The following is a 6,468-nucleotide window of genomic DNA, read 5'->3' as shown; positions in this document are numbered from 1 at the left end:
CACCCATATCATGCCTACTCATTTATATCAAGATATCAATAATAGCATAGTCTGGGTGTTACTTCCAAGGCATTTCCTTTCCACCAACATCGATAACCTCGAGATTTGAGATGTCAACGTTTGGAACCAGTTCAGCTCATCATTGGAATATGTGCTTGGTAGTAGAGTAGTGTGAGGATTCAGAGAGAAATAACTTTGAGTCGTAGTTTAGCAAAAGCAAAACACACGCACAGTGTGTAACTGCCATTGCTAGTCATAGGCAATTTGAGGTTATGTACTTCAGGATTATGCAACAGGAGGGCCACTCAAACAGGATGGCAGTGGCTCATTTGGGTGCCACCACTTTGTAACATTTATGGCCTAGCCCATGTGCGTTGTTGAAGAATACAATAGCACATTGATTTTCTTTTAGAGTGTCTGGCTAAAAAAAAACAGGGCATCAAAAGCTGGGTTCCTAGTTGGAAGTAGATTGACTATCATTACCTTACCTTGTAATAAATACTAACAATACACACTATCAAAGGAGAAATAAGGAGTAGTAATTAACAAATGATTCCTAATAATTACAAGGCAAATAAATACTGGCTACTAAGCAACACAAGAGGAGGTGAAAAACCTTTGGACAGTGCCATAAACGTATTAATTGAGGCTCCAAATCATCTGACGTAAATCCAGTTTACAGCCTCTGTGTATATCATTGTCAGATAGAGCAAGTCAATAAACAGTTAATGCGTCAGGTTGAATCTGACATGGCTAAAAGTAATCTGTCTTTTTATTACTATCTCACATTACTGTGAATTGCACCCTCTATCCTAAACAACATTTTGGGATGAATATTCTCAAAGCCACAAGCAAAAAACTACTTTGGTGTCATTCCAGAGAGCAAATAGGTTCCCATTGAAAAATGGTTTCAAGGATGATACAGGGCAGGCCTGCATGTACTGTAGTCGTATCCTGTGGTTTAATTATTGTTCCTGTGGGTGTTGCTGAGACAACCTCCCTGTGGGTCTGTTACAGTAATGCCAGTGAGAGTTCAGTAAGTTACATTGTGTGTCAATGGGAAAGTGTGCTGCTGGGCTGGATGGCCAGCCTGTGGCTGTGGTAATGCTGGGCTGTATTTGTGGATGGAGCTGCTCAGCGGGAGATGGCGGCTTGGCGTAGTCTGGGAAAAGCATGAGCCCAAACCACAAACTGTTTTTCCAGCTGTGATAATCCAGGCAGCCTGGGAAATCAGCTCAGAACATTGTTTGAATAATTGTTTGTAGGGGGTCTTTCGTGAAAATGTCAAACTTCTTGTGGTACATGATACAAAGATCAGTCCTTGTCACACAAAACATGTCATATCCTTTCAGTGTACCTCATCTCTTTTGGGTGAAATAGCATGTTAAATTGCTTGTGCATGAGAACATACAGGTGGTACTCTCTGTGTACACTTGTGAACCACATATAGCAGAATGTTAACAAAATACTAGAACGGGGCTGGGTATGGGTTGGGTATACAATGTTTGTATGAGATTTAGTAATAAAATAATGATCCCTGTGAGAATGACCTGAGGATGCGACTATCAAAGAAGGCAACAGAAGGGACCAAGACAGGAAGATGAGTGAGTGATAACGCAAGGATGACAAGTTCATTAATATACAGAAGCGGAGGCCAGACGGACAAATCCAAAAGCACCCCAGGTCACCCATCCCCAGGGGTGAGGCAGAGCTGGACCCGTCCGGCACACGTGTGGTGTACACAGACACACACACACACACACACACACAGGGAGATATAGACTGTGAGAAGAGTTTGACAGGGGACTGTGTGCGCAGCTGTCGGGTTGAGTCGGGGTCAGAGTTGGATGTGACTGACGTCATAGAAAGCAGAAATGGTGTGACTTTTTCCTTTGATTTCTCTTCCGCATTCTTTCTCTTTGAATGAGGTTTGGTTAGACCCTTGATGCTTGGGCAGTATAACTTGACTTTTAAAGATGACCAGAGTAATACACACTGACATTCTATTGCAAATTGGACAAAGGTGAAACACATTCACCACAGCCAGTGTTGGGAAACTACCCCAAAAATACAGTTTACCAAGCTGCCAATTGCTTCACACAAGAAGTTAAGCTACACTAAAGCAAACTTAAGAAAAATATATTTTACTTAACTAAAGTTACACTGAAAACTTAAATTACAAATTGAACTACATGGAGTTCACTACTCCCCAACACTGACCACTCCAAGGAGTGAGAGAAGGCTGCTGCCATGTCCAAGTAATTAAGACTGGATAGGGCTCATGTATAATTGTATGACAATGCACGCTGTGGCGCTAGGTAGATGAATAATGGATCTGACTCATAATTGCATTTGTAAATTAAAATTATTCACAGAAAAATGAGAGGTGAAAAAGAAAGGTTGCATTCTGGGTGATAGAAGGGGCGAAGGATAATTTTTGCACGTATGCTGAGATACACAAGCGTGCATTCAAGCAAATGATTGGCTGATTTTGAGACAAGTTCAATTTAGACAGCAAGCATACATAAAATGAAGAGGGCACGTGGTGACGAAGTTGATGTACCTTATCTGAAGCTGAGCGAAAGCTTAATGTGTTTTCCTCCCTCCTCCCCCTTGCCTAGCAGCACCCTGCTCTACGTATAGATTTGACCTGCTACAACATCTGCACACACACCAATACGTGTACACACACACACACACACACACACACACACACACACACACACACACACACACACACACACACACACACACACACACACACACACACACACACAGGAGATATAGTAAACATGGTTATGGATATGTCCGAGGTAGATCAGAAGAATATGTACTGTATGCAGCCACTGATAAGTGAGAAGTGTTGAGCAGGGTGGATATGGGCTTCATCTCCATCCTCAGTTCTATTTGTCTATATTATGCAATGTGAGGAATCCCTGGATAAAGCACAGTCAGATAATACCACTCTTCCCTCTAGTGGCATACTAACCAAGCACTATACTCTCTCTCTCTCTCTCTCTCTCTCTCTCTCTCTCTCTCTCTCTCTCTCACTCTCACTCACTCACTCACTCACTCACTCACCACCACTCACTCACTCACCACCACCACTCACCACTCACCACTCACTCACTCACCACTCACTCACTCACTCACTCACTCACTCACTCACCACTCAAACATGCACGCACACGCACACACACACACACACAGACAGACAGGGACACATTCCAACACTCAGACATAATTTACAAACGCAGTATTTGTGTTTAATGAGTCAGCCAGATCAGAGGCAGAAAGTATGACAAAGTGTTATATTGATAGGTGTGTGAATTGGACCATAACGTCCTGCTAAGCATTCAAAATTGAACTAGTAGTTTTGGGTGTCAGGGAAAATGTATGGAGTAAAAAGTACATATTGTCTTTAGGAATGTAGTGGAGTAAAAGTAAAAGTAATCAACAATATAAATGGTACAGATATCACAAGAAAATGACTTAAGTAGTACTTTTTTGCCTAAGTACTTTACACCTCTGTAAGCCAGATAGGCCTATCACGTACATGCCCTTATGCCAATCATCAGTCAAAAAGAGAATGTCTTGTCCTGCTCTTGAAATCTGCTTCTGCATTCATCGCAGTCATCTGAAACAGAGCATTGGGGTAGGTGCATGTCTGACATCAATGAGTGTGCAATTACAGAAATAATTTAATTGATTAGGTTTCCCTCTCCAAAATTACAATTGAACGTAGGCCCTACACATACAACAAGTGAGCAAATTTTACAGCAGATGGTGTTAACAAACTGTAGCATATCCTACCTGTGTTGAGTTTCAATCAAAGCACATAATGCCTCGTTGTGCGTGCTGTTGAGTTGTAGCCGCATGAGAGGAAAACGAGACCATTCGCACGTAGTGCAGTTTCGCGGTGTCCCCTGCAAGGGAAGAGAGAAGAATGTGCAGCTGTATAGGTATTCTCATGAGAATTCTAGCATGTAAATCTTGTTGGGGCAAACTCAACTTTTTTGGGGTTGATGCATGCCAGCAAAGCCACTACACAACACAACAGTAAACAATACATTAATTGCACTATAACAATAATGATAATTGCACTATTATGACAAACAGTGCCCACAAACTGTTTGGGCCTACATAAAGTTGTTCCAACAGCAGAGCTTTCTTTTCAGCACCATGGAGTGAGCCCTTACCACTGCTACAACTGGCTATCAGCGGGCCTTGTTTGGAAGCAAAACCGTTCATTCAGCCTCATTTAATGCCTTTTTAAAAACATAGCTTATAAGACTGACTTTCTTAAATAAATGTTGTTTCTACTGACATTTGAGATGTACAAACTATGGCATAAGGGAATGATGAGCGAATTATAGGCAAACCATCATTTTGATTAATACATTAATGAGCGAGCTAAGACGGACATCGTCAAGATAACTATTTGTTCAGCACTTTTGAAGTGTACAGTGACAGAATCCAGGGCCGTTCTTACAGTATTCTCCCTGTACACCAAGTCAGAACTGTAGGATAAATAAAGGGGACAAATAATCAGACAAGGAAAGCTCTTAGAATATTTGATGATGACATTTCTTTAAAACAGACTATAGGCTACATGTGCACCACCAAGTCAGAACAGTAGGCTAAGTTATGAGGGGAAAAGGAACCAAATTATTAGGGTGAGGCACATGGGCTACTAACAGCTTACTACACAACATACACTTTGTATTACTTTCTTAACTACAGTATACATATCTCCCTTGCATATTGCATAATTTATGCAGCAGCATACAAGACATTTTCGACTCACCATTGTGCTGTGCTCACTTGAACAGGAAGGTGGCATGGTGGTCCTTCTTGTAGGCAAATTCTGTCATCAAACTTTGTCATCAAAGACTGGCATTCTCTGGATTTATGGTGCTTTCAAGACAACTGGGAACTCTGAAAAGAACAAGGTCAAATCATGACGTTTGTGATCTTCAGGTCGGAGCTCTAGAAAGAGGCCCGTTCAAAACGTATTTTCCCAGTCGGAGCTAGTTTTTTTTCAGAGTTCCCAGTTGTCTTGAACTCACTTAAGTCTGAGATTTCCCAGTTCCGAGTTTCCAGTTGTTTCGAACGCAGCAGAAGTCATGCTGGATTGACAGCATGGCCAATGTATTCAACCTTTTCTGGCCCATTGTGTTGCGTGCGAATGTTGATTATTTTAAGCTTGGAAAAGAGACCCTTAAACCCAGACTTAGACCACACACCCTCTCCACCGAATAGCAGGAGAAGCAAAATAGTGATTGCTTTGCGAGGCTTGCAGTTATCCACTGATTCCTTCCTAACCACTCATTGTTGAATTGACCATTTTCAAATTGTTGTCTAATGTTTATGTCCAATGCAATAGCCGATGAACAGCAATTCGTTTTATCTATAACTTATTTTCATATGACAAGGATTGAAAAGGATTTGCCAGTAGATTGTCGACGTGATTCTTGATGATGACTGCTTGTCTCGCTTGCTAGCTAACATTTTGAAAGTATGTTTACACGATCAGTCCAATCAAAGCTACGGTAGATTTAACGTGATTTGACATAATTTTATCTATGGCCACCGACCTTGAGCCTTCTTGGATGGGCACTTCTAATGTAAATCTATGGTAACACCCAAGGGGGCTTGAACATTCTACCTCTCCCTGTAGATTTTGCAGTGACGTAGTGTCGCCATGAGTGGCAGAACACTGAGCCAATCATGGCGCAACTAGAGAAGATTACCAACCCCTACGCACTGTATTTTCTGCTGACTGCCCCTCCACAACAGAAAACACTGAGCTCGACTGAAACACCTGCAAAAAGGAGACCATGTTTGTATGCGGCTTTATTAACTCAATATTAACTCTTTGCAAACTGATATGTGACACATATTAATGCCAAAATAACATGCAAAACAGGCAACAACAAACAATAAATATACAGTTAATGAGCAGTTACTGCCTTTTTGCTTGGTAGGGCAGAGTACCAGTCAGAAGTTTGGAGACATCTACTCATTCAAGGGTATTTCTTTATTTATTTTTATTACTATTTTCTACATTTTAGAATAATAGGGAAGACATCAAAACAATGAAATAACAGTCATGTAATAACCAAAAAAGTGTTAAACAAATCTAAATATATTTTATATTCTTCAAAGTAGCCACCCTTTGCCTTGATGACAATTTAGCACACTCTTGGCATTCTCTCAACCAGCTTGACCTGTAATGCTTTTCCAACAGTCTTGAAGGAGTTCCCACACATGCTGAGCACTTATTGGCTGCTTTTCCTTCACTCTGCCTACCACCATCTCAATTGGGTTGAGGTCGGGTGATTGTGGAGGCCAGTCATCGGATACAGCACTCCATCACTCTCCTTCTTGGTCAAATAGCCCTTAACTGGGCCTGGAGGTATAAAGAAACCCCCTTGAAATAGTATGTTTGTCCAAACTTTTGACTGG

This window comes from Oncorhynchus masou, chromosome 15 (genome assembly GCF_036934945.1).
Source record: "Oncorhynchus masou masou isolate Uvic2021 chromosome 15, UVic_Omas_1.1, whole genome shotgun sequence".
Lineage (NCBI taxonomy): Eukaryota > Metazoa > Chordata > Actinopteri > Salmoniformes > Salmonidae > Oncorhynchus > Oncorhynchus masou.
The sequence above is the reverse complement of the archived record's forward strand: the minus strand, read 5'-3'. Positions refer to the sequence as shown.